General features: G+C 53.9%; 1 protein-coding gene across 6 annotated transcripts in view; it reads left to right on the forward strand.

The window, feature by feature from the left end:
• The window catches only part of LOC138516963 (uncharacterized), a 530,457-nt gene that overhangs the window by 307,077 nt on the left and 198,889 nt on the right, over positions 1-24,491 (forward strand). The gene's annotated exons all lie outside the window — the stretch shown is intronic.

Below are 24,491 nucleotides of genomic sequence, written 5' to 3' on the forward strand. Positions count from 1 at the left end.
TGCTTGTTTGAGTTCCAACATTTCCACTTGAAGCTTTGTTTTTCGGCTCAACATGCAAATATTTGCTGCACACAGCGGCATGGATTCCATTTTTAGATTGCATTTCTTGCATGGATTTCCTTTATTACTTTCCTTTACTGAAAAATTGTAAATAGAAAACACATGTAGATTTAACACAACATTTGAATAATTCCACCCTCCTGAGTTTTAGGATTGATGTAACCTCAGCAGTTCATGGTGCAGTCAATTTAAGTAGGTCCAGCACTCTTGGCCTTACCATGGTTTGGAGTTGAAGAGTTGAAGAGCCTGGGGATGTATTAAAGGAGACAGTTGTTTTCTCAACGGCCATCCTATTCCACACACATAGTCTTCACTCTAGAAGAGGTGTCAAGACGCCACGACTAGTTCGTAATGGCCAATTTCTTTGCTGCCAGAGGCGGGGTGATTTAACATGCCACAAAGTGCTCAGGATAGGAGTTATGCGTTGCCTAACAGTTAAGGGTATTTCTAAGAGACGGGTGAGCGGGATGTCCTGGTACGTGGGCCAGTCGAGAGTTCTCCCAAAGGTATTGTGGATAGTCTTTCTGTCCAGGAGCTATAGGGGACACGGTTCCTTAAGCTCCTCCTTAAATGATAAGGTTTTGGGACTTGGCGGTGTTCTTAAACCTTAAACGGCAAAGAAGGCTTACATTAAGCAAAGAATACTTGGTAGTTCTAAACACTGGTCAGTCACTGTGAGGAGCCAGTCGTCTGAAAATGGAAACATTTTGGTGTTCTGTCTCCACCACTGATTCCCCAATGACAGTGTAAAGGGAAGCTGGGGTTGGCATCCCTATTTTGGGTCCTCGGCTAGCCCAATGGCATCATTGCAGCATACATTGACTCCTACTCTGCATGGGTGTTTTTGTGCATCACCATAACACAGCCTTTTAGACTTCTGTCAAGGGTTAGCTTATTAGCATCAGTTGGAGCAGTCAGACAGGAACCCTTGAGCCTGCTTATGCTAATAACTGGGCTCGGGATGTTTGTACAGATAGACAGGTTTGTCATGGTGGAAGACGGAATTCCCCACAGGGGGTGGTGGTAGGAAAAACAATGCGGACGGGAATAGGTAGAGTTGAGCAGGAAAAGGAGGGATGAGAGTTAGGTGGTTCCAAAGAACAGCACAGCTGTCGAGCTGGGTGTTGCCAAAAGACAACTGGAACCCAGAAGGCAATCAGACTTCCATCTCAATCCAAAGCAATATTTTCGATTCCTCTCAAAGCATGTTGTCAAGTGAAAATGCGAGCGGAATGCCACACTGCTCCCTCCCACTCATAGGAAAAAGAGAAAACTGGAAAGCCTCAGTAAGTAGACAAGCAAACAATCCTATACAACTCCAGTTGTAATTCCTTTGAGGAAGATTCACAACAGTAAACCAAAGTGTGCAGAACCCTTCTTGGAGTAAAACCAAGGCCCTCAGATTGGGAATTCCTGTGTAGCCACGATGATTGCACAAATGGCAGAACACTAGTATGCAATAGGCCAGAGCCAGGTGGCACAAGGATGCTAGCTACATGGAAATACAGTTCCTGAAAAGTGTGAGTCCATGAGAGTGAATACAGGAGGGTCCAAGCACACAGAGGAGGTAGGGAAATTAGTTTGTGTAGCTTAAAGTGCAAACAAGAAGCACAGAGGAGTAGAAAAGGGACAACCAGATTGAGTAAAGACCAGCATATTGTTCAGTAGAAGCGAGGCAGAGGTTTTACTACAAGTCTGGCGAGAGCAAGCCAACGAAGGAAAACCAAAAGCGGTCCAGTTAACATGGCAAAGGTTGAGGCATGGTATTTACTCTGCTGCAAATCCAAAATCTCAACTGGTGAACAAGAAGTCAAGAAAGACGAAAAACCTGATCATCAGTGAAACAAATGCTGCTGCAACACTGAGAAAATGTCTCAGAAGTACCACTGTGTGCGCTGCTAGTGCTTTTGCTTTTACTGTCCATCGGCACAACTTGCAAATGACCTCTGTAAATTTACAGAAAGGCGTCACCAGGGAAATGGAAGCTGCATCTCAGTCTTAAAGACCTGTTTCCGTTTCCATAAGGCAGTAAAGGAAGGTGGCAGGAGAGTAGCTGGTGGAGGAATAAAACAGGAGAGTGTGCCTCCGGAGGGAGGTAGGGGTTGGGAGGAGACTTAAGAGACACAATACTGTCTAACAAACATGACAAAAGGAGATTGCTCAGAATACAGACAATACTCTTGGTTAATGCCCGCATTTCGAAGTATCTCCTTGGCTGTGACTAGGTCCATGGTGCGTCTCTGTAATCTTGTTTCTCCAAAGCCAAAAATGCTTCCGTACATTGCCTCCATGCTTCTGATGGAATGTCCATTTGTCCTCCATTGTTACAAATATTGGAGGATCTAGCAACCCGGATACTCTAGTATTGTGAAATATTTCTGTTTACTACTAAACCGGATGGCCTTAGTCTCCCAGTTTATGAACAGCCTCCCAAAGGTGTCCTGGTGTGTTCTCGTGCATAGCTTTAGAGTGCAACGTAATCCAAGCTATGCCTCGATAAAACATGCATAGCGTAGGATATTTCTGCTGCTCTGTTTAAAAGAGCTATATTTTTCTTCCATGGATTTTTATCCAAATGAAGGAGTCCACTAAAGGCTGACCGAGAACTGGGTCAAACTGCTTATGAATGTGATTGGTGAATGCATCTGGGCTTGGCTTTTATTGGGTTTTAATTCCTGATTAAAAAGACCATTCAGCTACCTCTACTCCTTTGGATACCAGCACTTTCCAAATATTCATTGAAGACACTTGTTCTAAGGTTGTACAGCGAGTAAAGTTTTTAAAGAACTTTGCACATTAATTTAGCTGACCTGCCTTCTCCACAGCAATTGTACTGTTGATGGTGTGGGGGTTGGTTTTGTACTACTGTATCTTCAGTTGGGCCTCCATGAAATTATCTCTAAACTCTTCATAAAAGTGTTGCTTGCCTTTTAGTATGTTAGCCGATACCTTTCTGTAAAAGTACCTAGGTTCTGCTTATGAAGAACCTCTGTTTCAACCAGTCCCTGCCAAAAGCAGTTGTTGTACCATCCTTTGTTTAGGGAGATACAGCCATTAACCTTGGGGGGTGGGGAGAAGGTTTACTCGCCTAACAAATGAAAGTCATACCTCGCTCAAGGCAACATGGACAGCAACAAGGCAGATGCAAAGTTGCAATTAGTCCACAAACATCTCCAGAAAACACCACATTGATTTAATGAAAAATATATGGGAAAATGTGTATTTGGTTGGTCAAATAACTATTTTTAATACTGTGTATTATGACTAAATAATTAAATAGATTATAATGAACAGTAATTTCTGTAAAGGACTTTCCCACAGTTTATATGTGGCCCACTATTCGAGGTAGGCAGCAGACCTACATTAACGGGAAGATAGATTAAGGGAACCACAAACCCTAACAAGCAGGTAAGCCCCTTATGAGCCTGCACACTTTTGAACAGTGCTCTGAAGTCACAACCCAACCCCTGTGTATATGCATACAAGTGTATGGTATGGTATGGGAGAAACTAAATGCACCAAATGTATGGTATATGTAAAAATTGCACCTTTTCACCAGCGCAATTTCCAGGTTTTGGGCCCAGGGGGACACACCCTGAGCCTGCGACAATCCCAGCGACCCAGAAAAGGAACAAAGGCTCTTCCCACAACAAGTATCATCAAGCCAGAAGTGGCAAACCTGGTGAGGAAGACATGGGACCCCACAAAGACTACTCGTGGCATCTTGGTGGACAGAAGATTAAGGCAAACCAGCAGCAAACGATCCCAGGATGCGAACAATAGCTGAAGGCACACATGGGCGTCGTAAGATAAAAAAACAATGGTCGGGTAGTGAAATCTCAGCACACAACTGAAAATCAGCATCACCTCAACCCACAGACAAAGATCCTGGCGGAAACATCAGGATGCATCTATAAACGGTTTATAAAATGGATGTGGGGAGTTTGGAGTCTTCAAGAAGCCTGAACTAGACTGCCCAAGGGAAATGATCCAAACCGGGATATGCCCAAGCATGTGCACTTAGAAAGCTTTGCCAAGTGAGGGCTTTAGAAAATGGCAAAAACGGCAGGAATTGTTAGGAAACCTTTTTCAGCAGGTTGACTGACTTCCCACCTGCATTTAAAAGCCTACCTCATGGTCACCTTGAACAAAAGAAGCACTGAAACCTATAATGGCCAATAGTAGGATTTAAACAAACCTGTTGGTGCAGTAATTGCTACCAAAAACGTACATTGTATTACCAATGTGTTAACATGGCTTTCGCCTGTGATAATGCCAAAACAAAAGTATAGCTCATGTAAGACCAAAAGTCCCTCTGGCCACAAAAAAGAAATTGGAAAAACACCCTTTGAAATAAAGTCCCTCTGGCCACCAAAAAACCCGAAGAAAAACCAAAACGCCGTGGGGGGAACTAAAAATTGGCCCTAGAGCCCACAACAATAGGAATTCTGGATTAACACTATTCCTCTGCCAGTTTAGTCAGCCACTTACTGTTAATTGAGAGCTTGATTGGTTCCCTCTCATTGCCTCAGTGTCCCATATTGTTCCAAGGCTAAATAACCATTAATGTTTTCATTGACTTTTCCGTTCCTCTCTACAAATATTCCCATAGGACTCCAAGTTCTATTACCTCCAAAGACTCACCTTTTAATGGTTGTGTATTGTATGAGAGGATTGTCCCATCTCCATTCCTCCTGCAGTTTCTCACAGTTAAGCAGGTAATAGTCACTCCTAGTATATGATTGATGTACATGTGAGTAGAAAAGTTGTTTCAAGGGGATTGGGTCCTCCGACGTATTCCATATCTGACCGTTCCATATCTATGACAGTAATCACCACAGCTGTGCTGCTTCGGAAAATCGTTCGGCATCTGCGTCCTGCGTCGATAACGTCGATACGCTGTTCTCAAGGGCCTCCGTCGAGCCGATGTCACCGGGTGTTATAAGTAGGACGCACGACGACCGTAGCCTCAGTTCCGTTTTTTCCGCGAACGTGTTTGCTTCGGAGATCTCGACGCACCGTGGTTCTACTGAATCCTGTTCTTTCGGTTCTTCGAACCTGATTCTTCCTTGCGATATTGTATGATGTCTTTGGCTTCTTCCACCCCGCGGTCTGGTTTTAAGAAGTGTCAGGTTTGCGGGTCCAAGGTGTCGCTGACGGACACGCACAACGCTTGCCTCTGCTGCCTCGGGGAGGACCACGATACGGATGACTGTGTCGACTGTCAATCACTCACATCGAAGGCCTTGCAGGAGCGTAAGAAGAAGCTGTCGGTCGGTAAGGTGGCCAAGCCCCGGAAGTCACGTTCCCCTGGTCTTTCGACGGATGATTCGAGGGGCGACTCTCTGCATCGTCGTCGTGAGTCCGGGGTTTCTCGGTCTGGGAATCATTCCTGCCATTCCTCTGCCTCTTCGAGGCACTCCAGGAAGCGCCGTCGCAGGTCGCCTTCCCCGTCCTCGCCCGAGGACTCCGACAGTCGGCGGGTTACTTGTCCCAACAAGCATTCCACTCCTGAGGAATGGGATTCCTTCCGAAAGGAGATGTTGGCGATTATTCCAATCGCAGGGCTCTGGTCCGTCCGCGCCTTCGAAAGACGCCGGCCATGCCCGTTCTAGAGACGCTGCTCGTACGCCTTTGGGCTCGACGGTCGTCGCGATCACTGGGCGCTTTCAAAGTCCCGGTCGGACAAGGATCGTCGCTCTAGACATGCCCGTTCCAGGTCCTGGTCCTCGACGCCCTCGAGACCGCGAGAACCTGGGAAGTCTTTGAGGAAGACATTGACGTCTGCGGCACCAAGGTCGTCGACGGACTCTCTCGAGGCCCCGCCTTCGAAGAAGTCGTCAACGCCAGGCTTTCGAGAGACACGCTCGGGGCTCCGCCCTCGAGGCCTGTGTCAAAGCTGTCAATGCAGCTTTTTCAGAGGTACCCAGTGCCACGGTGGCACCCCCCAGAAAGGCTCTGGCCAAGGCTAAACATGTCTTTGTTCCTTTTTTCTGTATCCTCCTTCCAGCCTATGGATTATATTTCTGAGGTGGATGAGGGGTCTGAGGAAGGTGTGGTACCTGCAGAGGTTCCTGATGAGTTCCTTTCTGGTCATAGCCAACTTGAGGATCTGCGTCAGTCGTTGCACAACGCCAGTGGTCTAGACACCTCTCCAGAGATGGATTTTGGTAGGCTTGAGCCTGGCACGCATGCCGCGTCCTCATACCGGCGCCTGATGTTGAGGGTCACGGATTACCTAGGGTGGTCGGCCCCACTTGGGGATTTTCAGCAGGATGACCTGACTGATATCCTCGACCAAGTTCCACCAACTGACCCGATGCTGCCATTCCATATGGCCTTGCAGAGAAGGGTGGCTGCGGCTTGGACTTCTCCGGAGAGTCTCCCGGCAGTGAGCAAGTCCTTGCCGAAGAAATATCGCCCAGCCAGTGGTGACCCCTGCTACTTGACCACCCACCACACTGCGGAGAGTTTGGTGGTGCAGGCGGCTACGGCCCCCGCAAAGCAGGCATCGTACCCTACCATTCCTCCTGATAGGGACGACAAACGTTTTGACTGCTGGGCGAAGAAGGTGTTTTCTTCTGGGGGTATGGCGCTTCAGGCTGCCAACTCCGTTTGTGCCTTGTCTTGTTTCATGCACACTCTGTTGAACTGTATTTCCTCAGCGGCTGATCATATTCCCGAAGGGGAGGAACTGGATGGTTTTCTTGTATTGTGCAGGATGGCAAGGATGCCATGTGTGAATCCGTTCAGTCGGGTCTGGACATGGTTGATTGCGCCAGCCGGTCCATGGCGGCGAGCACCGTAATACGCAGGTTTGTGTGGTTGAGGAAGTCGGGGTTTGGTCCTGATGTGCAAGCCCGGCTCCTCAACATGCCCTTTGATGGTGAACATCTTTTTGGCAGCAAGGCTGACGGGAGCCTTGAGAGGTTGCAGACCTCCAAAGCTGCAGTGAAGTCGTTGGGCGCTGCAGTTCGCTAACCTCCGCCTTTTCGTCCTAGGGGACAGCAATGGAGGGGAGGTTCCTTTCGGTATTACTCATCCTTTAGTAAATCGAGAGGAGCTGCAAGTCAAAGGGGCCACCGTAGGAGTGCCAGAGGTGGAAAACAGGGTACTCGAGGTGCCAAGGCCGGTCGGGCAGTTGCCTCTTTGCCCTTGGGCACTGCCGCAGCTGCTTCAGCTCAGGCATGAGGCCATGTCCCATGGTTCGCCGGTTGGGGGAAGGCTGGCGCAGCATCTTGTAGAGTGGTGTGCCATTACTTCAGATGTGTGGGTTCTGGAGAACATAGCCCAAGGCTACTGTCTTCCTTTCCGGCAGAGGCCTCACGACAATCCACCAGGGAATCTCTCTTTGAAGAGTCTGGATCCGCTACTTGCGCAGGAAAATACAATCCCGGCTGGAGAAAGGCGCCATAGAACTGGTGCCTGTAGCGGAGAGGAACAAGGGATGGTTTTCCCCTTATTTTTTGATTTCGAAGAAAGACGGGGGATTGAGACCCATCATGGACTTGCGCGGTTTGAACAAGCTCCTCAGGAAGGACAAGTTCAAGATGGTTACTCTTTCTCAAGTCCTCCAGGCCCTTCATCTTCAGGACTGGTTGGTGTCTCTAGACCTCAAGGACGCTTATTTACATGTGCCGATCCATCCCAAGCACAAGAAGTACCTGAGGTTCGCGGTTGGCGACTCGCACTTTCAGTTTCGGGTCCTGCCGTTCGGATTGACCTCCGCCCCGAGGGTCTTCGCCAAGCTCGTGGTGGTGGCAGCGTATCTCCGGAAAGGGGGGATTCACGTCTACCCCTACCTGGACGATTGGTTGATCAGTGCGCGCTCTCCCGAGCAAGTCCTGGATCATCTGACCGTCAACTGCCACTCCCTTCACAAGCTGGGCTTCTCCCTCAACTTAAAGAAGTCCCATTTGACGCCAACTCAGCAGCTCCAGTACATCGGAGCAGTGCTCGACACGTCCCTGGGGCAGTGTTTTCCTCCCCAGATGAGGGCTCATCACATTCAACAGATGGTGCACAAGTTTCAACATGCCCAGAGTCTCCCAGCGTTCGAGTTCTTGAGGTTGCTCGGCCTCATGGCATCCTGCATCCTGCATTCTTCTGGTGCCCGAGGCCAGGTTGTGGATGAGATCTCTGCAATGGGCTCACAAGATGCAGTGATCACAGTCCTCCGGCAGGTTGTCGGACCCCGTTCAGGTGCTGCACTCGGTCGCCCAGGACCTTCTGTGGTGGGCCGACGAAGGCAATCTGATGAGGGGGGCTCCGTTTTGGCTACCCTGGCTGGAGGTGACGATAGTGACAGACGCATACTTCACAGGATGCGGAGCTCATGCCAACGAGTTGACAGTCAGCGGTCGTTTGTCTCCGTCTGAGTCCAGACTCCATATCAATCTGTTGGAGCTGAGGGCCGTCGGGCTTGCCCTGAAGGCTTTTCTGCCGACTGTGCGAGGAAAGAATGTCCTGATTCTGACGGACAACACAGTGGCCATGCACTACCTCAACAAAAAGGGGGGGCAGGGTCACTTCCTCTGTGCAGGGAGGCGATGCAGCTCTGGTTTTGGGCCATCCACCAGGTAATTTCGATCTCGGCAGTTCAACCCCGTTCAGGTGCCGCACTCGGTCGCCCAGGACCTTCTGTGGTGGGCCGACGAAGGCAATCTGATGAGGGGGGCTCCGTTTTGGCTACCCTGGCTGGAGGTGACGATAGTGACAGACGCATACTTCACAGGATGCGGAGCTCATGCCAACGAGTTGACAGTCAGCGGTCGTTTGTCTCCGTCTGAGTCCAGACTCCATATCAATCTGTTGGAGCTGAGGGCCGTCGGGCTTGCCCTGAAGGCTTTTCTGCCGACTGTGCGAGGAAAGAATGTCCTGATTCTGACGGGCAACACAGTGGCCATGCACTACCTCAACAAAAAGGGGGGGCAGGGTCACTTCCTCTGTGCAGGGAGGCGATGCAGCTCTGGTTTTGGGCCATCCACCAGGTAATTTCGATCTCGGCAGTTCAACTGGCCGGGGACGAAAACGAGACGGCGGATGCTCTGAGCAGGCAGAGCGCAAGTCTCTCCCGAGTGGAAGTTGGCTCAGGAGATCATCCTGGAGATCTTCGCCCTTTGGGGGGACCCCTCAAGTGGATCTCTTCGCTTCCAGTGTCAACCGGAAGGGCGAAAGGTTCTACTCGCGGGAATTTCCTCCAAGTGGAGCCTTAGGAGACGCGTTCGTGGTGGAGTGGTCATTCCCACTGCTGTATGCGTTTCCTCCAGTCCCGGACATACCGCAAGTGCTGCGCAGGTTACGGAGGTTTGGTTATCGGATGATCCTCATTGCTCCGGCATGGGCCTGGAGGACATGGTACACGGACCTTCTCGACTTGTGCATCTGCCCTCCACGTCGTCTTCCCTACCGAGACGATCTGCTCTCACGGAGGGGGAGGGGGTCAGGTTCTCCATCCAGAGGTCAGATCCCTCAACCTTCACGCTTGGCTTCTGAAAGGTTGAGGTATAAGGATTGGGACCTCCCTGTAGACGTGATGGAGGTGTTGCTTTCGGCCAGACGGCCGGCAACAAAGTCCCTGTACCGTTGCCGTTGGAGAAGGTTCTGCGATTGGTGCAGGGTTAAGAATGTGGATCATTTTTCATGTGACATTGCTGTGTTTCTGTCTTTTTTGCTTTCTTTAGCCCACAAGGGCCTGCAAGTGGGTTCCATTAAAGGTTACCTGGCGGCGCTGTCTATCTTCAAGCGCTCGTCTAAAGAGTGTTCTTACTTTAAAATTCCTTTTGATTTCTCAATTTCTGAAAGGGCTCACTAATGTGTTCCCTCCGTCACCTTTCCAGGTGCCCGGTTGGGATTTTAACCTTGTTCTCAAGTTTCTAATGGGTGCTCCCTTTGCGCCTTTGCACTTGTCCTTTGAGACTGTTAACTCTTAAAACTGTATTTTTAGTTGCGGTCACTTCTGCTCGCAGAGTGAGTGAGTTGCAGGCACTTTCTGTTAAGCCACCCTACACTGTATTTCATAAGGACAGGGTTGTCCTTGGAGTCCGTCCTTCTTTTCTTCCGAAAGTTGTATCGGAATTTCATTTAAGCCAGAAAGTCGTTCTTCCGGCGTTCTATACTCCACCGCATCCTGGTAAGGACGAGGAGAGGCTCCATAGGTTGGATCCCAGGAGAGCTTTAAGTTTCTACATTTCACGTATGTCCCGGGTCAGAGTGGACGATCAACTCTTTATTGTTTACGCTGGAAGGCGTTTGGGACAAGCTGTTACTAAGCAGACTTTGTCTAGATGGATTATCTTGGCAATTTCTGAATGTTACCGATTGGTGGGTAAGGACCCTCTGGTAGGCTTACCGGCCCATTCTACTAAAGGTATGGCTACCTCTACTGCTCTGCAGAGGGGTGTTCCTATTCGAAACATCTGTGAAGCAGCCACTTGAGCTTCGGTCCATACTTTTGTACGACACTTCTCCCTAGACTCTATCCATGGGCAGGATCTGGCTTTTGGCAAGGTGGTCCTTTACTCTGCAATTTGATTGGGCATTCTAAATTTCTATATTCTAAATTCTTTTTCCCTCCTCCATACGTTGGTACTGCTTTGGAGGTCTGTCATAGATATGGAATACGTCAGAGGACCCAATCCCCTCGAAGAACAAGTTACTCTCTTACCGAGTAACGTTCTTTCGATGGGATGGTCCGACGACGTATTCCATATCGCTCCCTCCCTATCTGCCCCGCTACAGAATTTCATATCGATTGCAGCTTACGTTTCCGCAAAGCTTTCTGTGGTCATACTGGCAGAAGATTGGTACCACACCTTCTGGGGAAAAAAACTACAACTGAGGCTACGGGCGTCGTGCGTCCTACTTATAAAATCCGGTGACGTCGGCTCGACGGAGGCCTTCGAGAACAGCGTATCGACGTCATCGACACAGGACGCAGACGCTGAAAGATTTTCCGAAGCAGCACAGCTGTGGTGATTACTGTCATAGATGTGGAATACGTTGTCGGACCATCCCATCGAAAGAACGTTACCAGGTAAGAGAGTAACTTGTTCTTTGGTCCTGTGCAGAAACACCTGCCAGCATTCGGATAAGCCTATATTTGCACGTTTGGATTTCAGCTTGGCCGAGGCTGAAAACCCCTGTTGCTTGTGTGGGCTGGAAATGGAAGATTTATTTTGATTTAATATCGCTTGCACAGATCACATCCATTACCCAAACTTTTTCAAGTCGGAGGAACTGCAGGCCCCCAGCTGCTGGTTAGGTATGAGCATTGAGACCTTTCGCTTCCCTCTACAATTGTTTTCCCTTGATGTGGCCACAATCATAAAGGGACATGTCTATGTAATGGAATACTACGGCTGTATATTTGGGGTTAAGATCTCACCCCCACAACAGATTACAACAGGCTAATTCAAATTGTAATACGCAGAACTTCAAAATGCTGTGGAATACGGGCCTTTGTGCTTCTCTACGTTTTTAAATGGTAACCGATTCATAAACACCTGGCCCACTCCCATTTGTTGTTGCAGATACACCTATTTTTATGGCCTCAAAAAACCTTCTGTTTAAATTCTGCTTTCTGCTCCCATTTTCTTTTTTTTTTGTTGCTGAATCCATAAGCCTTTTCCCCTTTCCATCCTTTTTGAGATGAACTCACCCTGAGAGTTTGAAAGCAAATCTTGCACCCCGAAGTACACTACGAACAATGCACTCTTAAAGATGCTAAGACTTTCTTGTATCTCTACTCTTAAGTATAATTTCTATCCTCAAAGGTATCTTTCAATCTTGGTGCACTTCTTGATGGATTCTAAATGTTATGTCCATGTGTTTTGCGTGAAATATTCTTCTCCAGCATGGGGTCTGGCATGGATTCACATGCTCGCGAATATTCCCCGTCGTCAGGCCGGGAATCCTCGGTATAGAAAAAATCAGTTTCGTTTCTGATCTGTCTTTCTCAGTAGTAACCAATCACTGGTCTCTGGGTCATACTGCCCCCAGCCAATTACTGCCCTCTCCCTAAGCCCCTCTCCTGGCAGCCATCCTCAGATTTTTACCGCACGTTCAAGTGTTGGGAGTCCTCGTGCTTAGCTCTTGAGCTTTTGCTGCGTTTTCTCGCTTTTTTCAGGAGATTTTCTCATTTTTTTCGGTTAAAAGAGCCTCAAGCTCCACCGTTTCTACTTCCAATCAACGGGGATCCGTTTCAGAGTTTTCTACGCCCCTCAAGGGTGAAGATTTCGTCGAGTTATGCTTTTGGAGGATTCCAGAAGTTCCGAGGCCTACCCCGGACATGGCCCAGGAGAAAGGGAGCTCGACGCCCGGGAAGCTGTTCAAGACCTGTCCTGGATGATGCCAGATTCAGAACGTTTTCAAGGAGGACGAGCATTCGTTATGCCTCTGTCTCCAGGAGGACAAGACCACAAGGAAAAGGACTGCGCGTTTTGTGGAAACATGTCAGAGCGGACCATGAAGGATCGCCACCTTCGTCTCGCCAACTGGCTGGAAGGTAAGAGCCCGCCAGGCGAGAAGAAGAAGAAGAAGTCTGAGCGGTCTTCTAAGTCCTGTGAGGGTGCTCCGGCGACGGGGGCCCAACAAAAGGCTAAGCACCGCGAGTGCCAAACGGTAGGGCTCTTTGGCTGCCAGGCAGGGCGCACCCTCCCCGGCGCCATCGACCACGAGCCAACGCTCTGGCTCGGGTAAGAGGAAATCCGAGAACCCGGCAAAGCTTCTGGAGAGGCCCCGGTCGATCTCGAAGACTCCGGCAGAGGGGGATCGAGGCTCGGACCCTTTCCCTCGAAGGTGAAGGCCCCGGGCGTACAGAAGGTGACTTTGGCTGTGATTCACCCTGCTAGGACCTCAATTGAGGATGTCGCCGCGGCCCTGGCTCAGCCTGTGGAGGGCTACACCAGTGGAGGCGCCCTCGGGTACCAGAGTCTCCCTGCCACCGCGGAGGGAGTCGTCTTTCAGGCCCATCGAGAAGACCCCCACGAAGTCCTCGTTGGAAAAAGGGGGGGGTGGTGGCCGTCGTGGATACGGACGCAACCTCTGAAGAGGAGCTCATCCAAGTCGTGGAGGAGACACAGCCCATCATGAGGGATCCCGACGAGGGCGACAACGAGGGCGACGGTGGCGCAGACGAGGCTCCTCAAGAGCCCTCGCGCCCGTCGTTTCCGGCGCAGCAGGAAACCTCGGCGGCCATTTTGTCAGCCATCCAGTCCTTCTGCTCGGAGATAAGGACTAGGTTGCCCCTTCCCCGACGGAGGAGCCTGAGCCAGACCCAACGGAGGATCCGGAGCCAGGACCTTCGGGGAGCCCACCGCCTAAGAGGAGGACTACGCATCCTAGGCCTCCTCTCCCGCCTCTGCGGCCTTCTCTGCCTTCCCCCCGGTCCACTACCCACGGGGATGATATAGGCATGGACACGACTACGACGCCCGACGAGATTGGATCCTTCCATGCAATGATCTCCAGGGCATCCAAGCTCTTCCAGCTCTGCCCCAATGAAAAGGAGGGGTTCCTTTACCAGCGGCGCGAGGCTAAAAGGAAGACACGGTCCTCGCCGTACCGCTTCTTGATGAAATCTGGGATGAGGGGCACGCCCTCCTCAAGAACCCTGCCACGGCTCCTGCGAAGAGGGACCGGTACGAGAAGAAGTACCGGGTCCCCGACGCTGCCCCCTTGTGCCTTAGAGTGCAACCTACCCCGGACTCGGTCGTCTCGGTGGCGGCCAAGAAGAAAGCGGGGGGGGATGGGGAGCATCGGCCTCGAATTCAACCTCCCCTCCGGACGGCGAGGGTAGGAAACTGGATGCGATGGGACGGCGGGTCATCTCATCTGCAGCGACGACCATCAAGGCGGCCAACGCCCTGGCCATCGTAGCCCGCTACGACAGGGAGTTGTGGTTTAAGATCGCCCCTCTGTTGGACTTCCTTCCAGATGCCAAGAGGGCTGAGGCCCTGGAAATCTTGCAGGAAGGTGAGATTGCCTCGGACCACGCCATTACGGTGGCTACGGACATCGCCGACACCGGTTTCCGTCAGTTGGGCAGCGGCGTTTGCCTGAGACGACGAGGATGGCTCAGGGCGACGGATTTCCGCCAGGACGTTCAGACCAAGATTTTGGACATGCCCTTCGATGGGAACAACCTTTTTGGCAAGGCGGTTGATGAATCCCTTCAGGCGATCAAGACAGACACGGAGACGGTCCGTGCACTGGGGATGCTCCAACAGCGACGCCCGTCCTTTCGGAGCTCCGGAGGCAGACAGGGTGCCTCCAAGGGAGCCGGCAGCAGCTCCTCTACTTACCGTCAAGCGGCAAGGTCTTCGTCGCAGGAGGCCTACAGGGGACGCGGCAAGCCAGATGGATCCCGCCGTTGTCGCCAAGGTGGTCAAGGAGGAAAAGCGGCCTCCAAGCAGGATTGAACCTTCCATCGGGTCGGGCCCCCGCCGACGCACCCCGGTGGGAGGCCGGCTGACGAAGTTAGTCGGCGTGTGTGAGACCATCTCCACCGACCGTTGGGTGCTGGACGCCCTGGCCCTGGAAATTGTTGTGTGCATGTGTATACTGCTATGTATTCTTATATTCATGAGCATGTGAATCCATGCCAAACCCCATGCTGGAGAAGGAACAAGTTACTTCTCCAGCATGGGGTCTGGCATGGATTCACATGCTCATGAATATTCCCCGTCGTCAGGCCGGGAATCCTCGGTAAAGAAAAAACCAGTATCAGTTTCGTTTCTGATCTGTCTTTCGTAGTAATAACCAATCACTGGTCTCTGCGTCATACTGACCACAGCCAATGACTGCCCTCCACCTAAGCACCGCCTCTGGCAGCCATCTTCAGATTTTTACCGCACGTTCATGTGTTGGGATCCTCGTGCTATTGCTCTCGAGCGTTAGTGCTTTTTTTCGCGCTTTTTCACAAAAAACTTCGATTCTTTCGGTCAAAAGAGCCTCAAGCTCCACCGATCCTACATCCGATCAACGGGGACCCGTGTCGGATTCATCTGTGCCCCTCAAGGGTGAAGATTTCGTCGAGCTACGCTTCGGAGGACTCCAGAAGCTTCTCAGGCCCGGTCTCGGAGATGGCCCAGGAGAAGGGAAGCTCGACGCCCGGAAAGCTGTTCAGGGCCTGCCCTGGATGCCAGCTGCAGAACGTCTTCAAGGAGGACGAACACTCTTTCTGCCTTTACTGCCTTCATGGGGACAAGACGCACGTGGAGAAGGACTGTGCGTTTTGCGGCAACATGTCGGAACGGACCATGAAGGACCGCCATCAACGTCTCGCCAGCTGGCTGAAGGGTAAGAGCCCGTCTGGCGAGAAGAAGAAGAAATCTGAGCGGTCTTCTAAGACCTTTGAGGGCGCCCGGCGACGGGGGCCCAACATAAGGCCAAGCACCGCGAGTCCGCTGGCACCGGGAGCGCCGAACGGTCGGGCTCTACGGGCGCCAGGCAGGGCGCACCCTCCCCGGCACCATCAACCACGAGCCAACGCTCTGGGTCGGGTAAGAGGAAGGCCGAGCACCCGGCGAAGCTCCTGGAGAGACCCCGGTCGAGCTCTAAGGCAGAGGAGGAGCGTGGCAGTGCCCCCTCCCTCAAGGATAAGGCGGTGAGCGCACCTAAGGTGGTGAAGGCCTTGATCCATTCGACCAAGCCCTCTATCGAAACGGTCGCGGCGGCCCTGGCCCAGCCTGTGGAGGCTGCACCAGTGGTGGCGGCCTCGGGGCCCAGAATCTCCCTGCCTCCTCGGAGGGAGTCTTCTTTCGTGCCCATCGATAGGACCCCCGTGAAACCCTCCGTGGGGAAGAAGGGGGGGCAGGGCGTCGTCGTAGATTCGGCCTCAACCTCAGAAGAGGAACTGATCGAGGTCTTAAGCCACGGCCTAGGCGTGGAACAAGACCAGCCCGTCGGAATGGGCCCCGAAGCAGGCGACGACGACGACATCGTCGAGGATACCGACGGGGCCCCTGCTCGCCCGTCGGATTCCCCTCTGCCAGCGCCGCAAGACAACTCAGCGGCCATTTTGTTGGCTATACAGTCCTTATGCTCCGAGATAAGGACGAGACTTCCGTTACCGACGGAGGAACCTCTCCCGTCGGGGGACCCAGAACCGGGACCTTCTGGTGTTCCCCCTACCAAGAAAAGAAGGATCCATCCACCACCTCCTTTTCAACCGTCGCGCCCCGTCCAGCCCTCCTCCCCGTCCACCCGAGGGGATGATACGGGGACTGACACGGCAGCGACGGGTACGGACGACGAGGCATACGACGAGGATTTTCCGTCGTCGCCTCCCACCAGGGCTTCTCCACCCGACGAGATTGGATCGTTCCACTCAATGATCGCCAGGGCATCCGAGCTTTTCCAACTCTGCCCTGAGGAGAAGAAAAAGGAAGGCTTCCTTTACCAACGGCGCGAGGCCAAGAGGAAGACGGTCCTCGCAGTGCCTCTGTTGGACGACATTTGGGATGAGGGCCTTTCCCTCCTCAAGAACCCTTCCACGACGCCAGCGAAAAGAGACCGGTACGAGAAAAAGTACCGGGTCCCGGACTCGGCCCCCCTATGCCTCCGGGCGCAGCCTACCCCGGACTCCGTCGTCTCCGCGGCAGCCAGGAAGAAAGCGGGGGGGGGTGCGGCCTCCACGTCGACTTCCCCGCCGGACGGCGAGGGAAAGAAATTGGATGCCATGGGACGCAGAGTCATCTCGTCGGCGGCGACAACGATTAAAGCGGCCAACGCCTTGGCTATCGTGGCCCGCTACGACAGGGAACTCTGGTACAAGATAGCTCCCCTGCTGGATTTTCTGCCGGACGACAAGAGGGCGGAGGCCCTTGAGATCCTGCAGGAAGGTGAGGTGGCCTCGGACCACGCCATCACCGTGGCGACGGACATCGCCGACACTGGGTTCCGCCAGATGGGCAACGGCGTTTGCCTTCGACGTCGCGGATGGCTCAAGGCTACGGACTTTCGGCAGGACGTCCAGACCAGGGTCCTGGACATGCCCTTCGACGGGAACAACCTGTTTGGGAAGACAGTGGACGATTCCCTTCAGGCCATCAAGGCGGATACTGAGACGGCCCGGGCCCTTGGAGTACTGCAGCAACGGCGGACGCCCTTTCGGAGCGGCGGAGGCAAGGGCGCCTCCAAAGGTTCCGGCGGCGGTTTCGCTTCATACCGTCAAGCGGCCCGCTCGTCGTCGCAAGAGGCCTACAGAGGACGAGGCAAGTCTGGCGGACCCCGCCGTCGTCGCCAAGGAGGCCAAGGCGGCAAGGCCGCGTCCAAGCAGGATTGAACCGGCCGTGGGGTCGGGCCCCCACCGAAGCACCCCGGTGGGAGGCCGGCTGGCGGGCTTCGTCAGCGTGTGGGAGTCCATCTCCACCGACCGTTGGGTGCTGGACGCCCTGGCCCGGGGCCACGCGCTCGAGTTTCAAAGAAGGTGCCCGCGCGTCCCCCCCGTGGCCAGGAAAGAACTTCACGTCCCTCAACTTCTCCTGGAGGTAAAGGCGATGCTCAGAAAGGGCGCCATCGAACTCGTCCCAAAGAGGCTTCGGGGCTCCGGAGTCTACTCGCGTTACTTCCTCGTGAAGAAGAAGACGGGAGGATGGCGCCCCATCCTGGACCTGCGACGCCTGAACAAGTTCATCAAGGCGCAGAAGTTCCGGATGGTCACCCTCCAGCACGTCCTGGGTCAGCTGGAGGAAGGAGACTTCCTATCGTCGTTGGATTTGGAGGATGCCTACTTCCACATTCCCATCCTAAAGGGGCACCGAAAATTCCTCAGATTCGTGGTCCAAGGGCGTCATTACCAGTTCAAAGCCCTTCCCTTCGGACTACGGTCGGCACCCAGGGTTTTCACCAAGTGCCTCGCACCGGTGGCGGCGCAGCTGCGCCGCGAGGGGATTCACGTCTACCCCTACCTGGACGACTGGCTCATCCGCGCCAAGACTAGGGAGCTCGCCGTGGTCCACACGGCAAGGACCGTCCAACTCCTCACGGACCTGGGATTCTCCGTGAACTACGCCAAATCCCACCTGGTGCCCGCGCAAGTCGCACTGTTTCTGGGAGCGAGGCTCGACACAGTGTCCCTTCTGGCCTCCCCGTCGGAGGAGAGGACCAGGACCATCTTGGGCAAGGTGCAACGGATGTTGGTGGCCGACGCGGCCAAGGTGAGGTCCATCAAGTCCCTCCTCGGGATGATGTCTTCCTGCATCTACCTCATTCCCATGTGCAGGCTCCGGATGCGCCCGTTGCAAGAGTTCCTGGATGCGCGCTGGATCCAGACGACGGGCAGCTTCGAGGAAAGGATCAAGCTCGACGAGAGTTTCCGACGAGCGATACGGTGGTGGGGCACCCGCGCGCATCTGACGGCGGGCATGGACTTCCAGACCCCAGCCCACCAGGTGACTGTGACCACGGATGCCTCCCTAGAAGGGTGGGGAGCGCACACCGAAAATCTGCACGCAAGGGGACTCTGGCTCCCGACGGAGAAGTCCCTGCATATCAACGTCCTGGAGCTCCGTGCAGTGTTTTGGGCCCTCAGGTCCTTCCTTCCGTCCCTCAAGGGCAAGGTGGTGAGGATCTTCACCGACAACACCACCACCATGTTTTACATCAGGAAACAGGGCGGAACCAGGTCCCCAGCGCTGTCCAAGGAGGCGCAGGACCTGTGGCATTGGGCCGTCGCCCAAGGGATTCTTCTGGTGCCGTTTCATCTGGCAGGGATAAAAAACACCATCGCCGACTCACTCAGCAGGGAGCTGCGCTCGTGCCACGAGTGGGAACTACGGCAGGATCTGGTGGATCGCCTCTTCCGACGGTGGGGCACACCCCAGATCGACCTGTTCGCGACGGCGACGAACACCAAGTGCCGGAGGTTCGCCAGCAGGTTTCCCCAGACGAGGAGCATGGGCGATGCTTTCTCGTTCCCCTGGGAGGGCCTGTTCCTCTACGCGTTCCCTCCCTTGCCTCTGCTAATCCGGCTCGTCAACCAGCTCAAGAGGTCACGGTGCAGGATGATCCTCGTCGCACCTGCGTGGCCGAGGCAGATATGGTTCCCGGACCTTCTGGACTTGTCAGCGTCCCCGCCAATCAAGCTGCCGGCGGACGCGGATCTACTCTCCAGGGAAGGAGGCGCCATCCTCCACCACGACCCGAAGTCGCTGAACTTGCAGGCCTGGCTCCTGCAGCGCTAGAGTTTGGAGGATACGACATACCGGCCGATTGCAGAGAGGTTCTTGCAAAGGCCAGGGCGTCCTCGACTCTTAAATGCTACGGACACAAATGGAAGAGGTTCTCTGTCTGGTGCCACGCACAGAAGATTAACCCTCTACGGATTACGGCTCCCCAAGTACTGCCGTACCTGCTGACGCTGGCCAAAGCTGGTCTGGCACACGCGTCCATCAAGATTCATCTTGCTGCGATCTCCCGATACACCAGAACCACGGGCCGGACGTCCTTGTGGTCTCATCGTCTGGTGAAAGAGTTCATGAAGGGACTGTTCAGATCGTTCCCGCCGGTGAAGGCTCCGGCCCCGGCGTGGGAGCTCAACGTGGTGCTGACCAAGCTCATGGGACCTCCGTTCGAGCCTCTGCACTCGGCCCCGTTGAAGTTTCTATCGTGGAAAACAGCTTTTCTCGTGGCCATCACCTCCGCACGACGAGTGGGAGAGATCCAGGCCCTTTCCTGCAAGGCCCCGTACTTGACTTTCCACGACACGAGGGTAGTGCTCAGGACGCACCCCTCCTTCATGCCCAAGGTACCGTCGGACTTTCATCTCAACGAACCCTTGGTGTTACCTGTGTTCTTCCCGTCGCCTTCGTCGCCGGCTGAGAGGACTTTGCACTCGCTGGATGTAGCTAGAGCGCTGAAGTTCTACGTGGACCGCACAAAAGGTTTTCGGAAGACGTCACAACTCTTTGTGAACTTTGGACCTGTCAATCAGGGGAAGGCTCTCTCGAAGGCTTCCATCTCCAGATGGCTCTCCGGCTGTATCATGTACTGTCACCGGTTGGCGAACCGACCGCTGCCTGGCCGTCCGAGAGCCCATTCCACCAGAGCGATCGCAGCTACCACGGCGTTCCTATCTGGTGTACCCCTGCTGGACATATGCAGGGCTGCTACGTGGAGGTCGACGCACACCTTCACGAAATTCTACTGCGTCGACCGGGATTCCAGGGAGGAGTCCAGGGTCGGCCAAGCAGTGCTGCGCAACCTGTTCGCCTGAGGTGAGCCTGGTGAGGAGGTAAGATGCTTAATGTTGAGTTGATGTGATGCTTAATGTTGAGCCTTTGCCACCTCCCGTGGTTGTGCATGTGTGTACTGCTATGTATTCTTTATTCATGAGCATGTGAATCCATGCCAGACCCATGCTGGAGAACAACAGTTACAGGTAAGTAACTTGTTCCTTACCTGTAATGCGAACCCTCCCGCCTACCCCTCTGCGACTCTTCACTTGGTCATACTGCCACTTCACGTGCTACCAAATCTGAGGATGGCTGAGGATACTGATTTTTTCTATACCGAGAATTCCCGGCCTGACTGGGAATATTCATGAGCATGTGAATCCATGCCAGACCCATGCCGGAGAACAACAGTTAAAGGTAAGTAACTTGTTCCTTCTGATACTGTTTTCCTTGGGCTCATGTCTGCTGGTTTTATCTGGTGCTTGCAATCAAGTGTTTTGTTTTTTTTTCTTCTTGATATTATCTAGCTTTTGGATGACCCTATGGAGTGGACTGGTTTTAATGGCTCGTGGCCAAATTTAAGACAAGATCACTAGCTAGTAATCCTAATTGACCTTAGTCGAACTTCATTCACTGTGACCTACACATTATCCCTTTACAGCCCTACTGGGTTTTGGAAACCTTCCCTTTCCTTCTGCTACTGCTAGTAATACTGTCTGCCCTCAACACTAGGTTTTCAGGATAACCACTGGGTAGGTAGATGGACAACGGCATCCTGGATTTGGTAAAATTGTAGTAAGCAAATTATGCATTAAGGGGTTTGCATCTTGACTTAGAAGGGCGCGTTTGTGTCCGCTTAAATCAGGTCTCTACACTAGGGTGCCGAGACCCATGAGGTGAAGCTGGATAGGAGTAACTAGGGTTACCAGACATTAGTCAATTTAGATGACATTTTCATAACGAGGATTTGTATGTTTCATTAGATGTGATATGTCTGAATATACCAGCGGCTGTAGGCAACGAAATGCCCTTTCTTCCTCAGAGATCGATTAAACTGGAGGCAGCCTGGACTGCGTGGCGTGAGCTAAGGGGCGCAACAGCAGGTAGGTAGTAGCAGTCTAATCCTGCCTTCCATAATGGGCATGTTAGGCTATAACTGGGTCTATATCCATTCATTCATTGTGCGGAACATTTGTCAGGCTTCAAGCTGTACTTCGTGCACCAAATGTCTTTCTTAACTCCACCAGACATCTAGATGCAATGCTAAGGCTTCACACCTCATTTGTGATTATGTGGCTGTTCAAAAGCACTGATGGCGTTTGGCCTCTTGCCGTCCGGGAAAGTGGAACCAATCTGACTTTGTCCATCATTCTCCAGCATGGGGTCTGGCATGGATTCACATGCTCATGAATATTCCCCGTCAGGCTGGGAATCCTCGGTAAAGAAAAACCAGTATCAGTTTCGTTTCTGATCTGTCTTTCGTAGTAGTAACCAATCACTGGTCTCTGCGTCATACTGACCACAGCCAATGACTGCCCTCTACCTAAGCACCGCCTCTGGCAGCCATCTTCAGATTTTTACCGCACGTTCATGTGTTGGGATCCTCGTGCTATTGCTCTCGAGCGTTAGTGCTATTTTTTCACGTTTTTTCTTAAAAACTTCGTTTTTTCCGGTCAAAAGAACCTCAAGCTCCACCGACTCTCCATCCGATCAACGGGGACCCGTGTCGGATTCGTCTGCGCCCCTCAAGGGTGAAGATTTGTCGAGCTACGCTTTTGGAGGACTCCAGAAGTTTCTCAGGCCCGGACATGGCCCAGGAGAAGGGAAGCTCGATGCCCGGAAAGCTGTTCAGGATCTGCCCTGGATGCCAGCTCCAGAACGTCTTTAAGGAGGTCGAACACTCCTTTTGTCTCTACTGTTTGCATGAGGACAAGATGCACGTGGAGAAGGACTGTGCGTTTTGCGGCAACATGTCGGAGCGGACCATGAAGGACCGCCATCAACGTCTCGCCAACTGGCTGGAAGGGAAGAGCCCGTCCGGCGAGAAGAAGAGGAAGAAATCCGAGCGGTCTTCTAAGACCTTTGAGGACGCCCCGGCGACGGGGGTCCAACATAAGGCCAAGCACCGCGAATCCGCTGGCACCGGGAGCGCCGAACGGTCGGGCACTACGGGCGCCAGGCTGGGCGCACCCTCCCCGGCACCATCAACCACGAGCCAACGCTCTGGGTCGGGTAAGAGGAAGGCCGAGCACCCGGCGAGGCTCCTGGAGAGGCCCCGGTCGAGCTCGAAGGCGGAGGGGGAGCGAGGCACTGCCCCCCCCCCCCTCAAGGATAAGGCGGTGAGCGCACCTAAGGTGGTGAAGGCCTTAATCCATCCGGCCAAGCCCTCTATCGAGTCTGTCGCGGCGGCCCTGGCTCAGCCTGTGGAGGCTACGCCAGTGGTGGCGACCTCGGGGCTCAGAGTCTCCTTGCCACCGCGGAGGGAGTCCTCTTTTGTGCCCATCGATAGGACCCCCGTGAAATCCCCCGTGGGGAAGAAAAAGGGGGGCAGGGCGTCGTCGTAGATTCGGCCTCAACCTCGGAGGAGGAGCTGGTCGAAGTCTTAAGCCACGGCCTCGGCGTGGAAGAAGACCGGCCCGTCGGGATGGATCCCGACGCAGGTGACGACGACATCGTCGAGGGAACCGACGGGGCCCCTGATCGCCCGTCGGATTCCCCTCGGCCAGTGCCACGGGACAGCTCGGCGGCCATTTTGTTGGCTATACAGTCCTTATGCTCAGAGATAAGGACGAGACTACCGTTGCCGACGGAACCTCTCCCGTCGGGGGACCCAGAACCGGGACCTTCTGGAGTTCCCCCTGCCAAGAAAAGAAGGATCCACCCTCCTCCTCCTTTTCAGCCGTCGCGCCCCTTCCAGCCCTCCTCCCCGTCCACCCGAGGGGATGATACGGGGACTGACACGGCAGCGACGGGTACGGACGACGAGATATACGACGAGGATTTACCGTCGTCGCCTCCCACCAGGGCTTCTCCGCCCGACGAGATTGGATCGTTCCACTCCATGATCGCCAGGGCATCCGAGCTTTTCCAACTCTGCCCTGAGGAGAAGAAGAAGGAAGGTTTCCTTTATCAGCGGCGCAAGGCCAAGAGGAAGACGGTCCTCGCAGTGCCTCTATTGGACGACATTTGGGATGAGGGCCTCACCCTCCTCAAGAACCCATCCACGACGCCAGCTAGAAGAGACCGGTACGAGAAAAAGTACCGGGTCCCGGACACGGCCGCCCTGTGCCTCCGGGCGCAGCCTACCCCGGACTCCGTCGTCTCCGCGGTGGCCAGGAAAAAAGCGGGGGGGGGGGGGGTGCGGCCTCCACTTCGACTTCCCCACCGGACGGCGAGGGAAAGAAATTGGACGCTATGGGACGCAGAGTCATCTCGTCTGCAGCGACGACGATTAAAGCTGCCAACGCCTTGGCTATCGTGGCCCGATACGACAGGGAGCTCTGGTACAAACTGGCTCCCCTGCTGGACTTCTTGCCGGACGACAAGAGGGCAGAGGCCCTGGAGATCCTGCACGAAGGTGAGGTGGCTTCGGACCACGCCATTACCGTTGCGACGGACATCGCCGACACTGGGTTCTGCCAGTTGGGCAACGGCGTTTGCCTTAGGCGGCGTGGATGGCTCAAGGCTACGGACTTCCGTCAAGACGTTCAGACCAGAGTCCTGGACATGCCCTTCGATGGGAACAACCTGTTTGGGAAAACAGTGGACGATTCCCTTCAGGCCATTAAAGCGGACACCGAGACGGCCCGGGCCCTTGGAGTTCTACAACAACGACGGACGCCCTTTCGGAGCAGCGGAGGCAAGGGCGCCTCCAAAGGTTCCGGCGGCGGTTTCTCCTCCTACCGTCAAGCGGCCCGCTCGTCGTCTCAGGAGGCCTACAGAGGACGAGGCAAATCTGGCGGACCCCGCCGTCGTCGCCAAGGGCAAGGCCTCGTCGAAGCAGGGTTGAACCGACCGTGGGGTCGGGCCCCCACCGAAGCACCCCGGTGGGAGGCCGGCTGGCGAGCTTCGTCAGCGTGTGGGAGTCCATCTCCACCGACCGTTGGGTGCTGGACGCCTTGGCCCGGGGCCATGCGCTCGAGTTTCAGAGAAAGTGTCTACGCGTCCCCCCCGTGGCCAGGAAAGAACTTCACGTCCCTCAACTTCTCCTGGAGGTGAAGGCGATGCTCAAGAAGGGCGCCATCAAACTCGTCC

The sequence above is a fragment of the Ambystoma mexicanum genome, chromosome 6q (genome assembly GCF_040938575.1).
Source record: "Ambystoma mexicanum isolate Mex_15411 chromosome 6q, UKY_AmexF1_1, whole genome shotgun sequence".
Taxonomy (NCBI): domain Eukaryota; kingdom Metazoa; phylum Chordata; class Amphibia; order Caudata; family Ambystomatidae; genus Ambystoma; species Ambystoma mexicanum.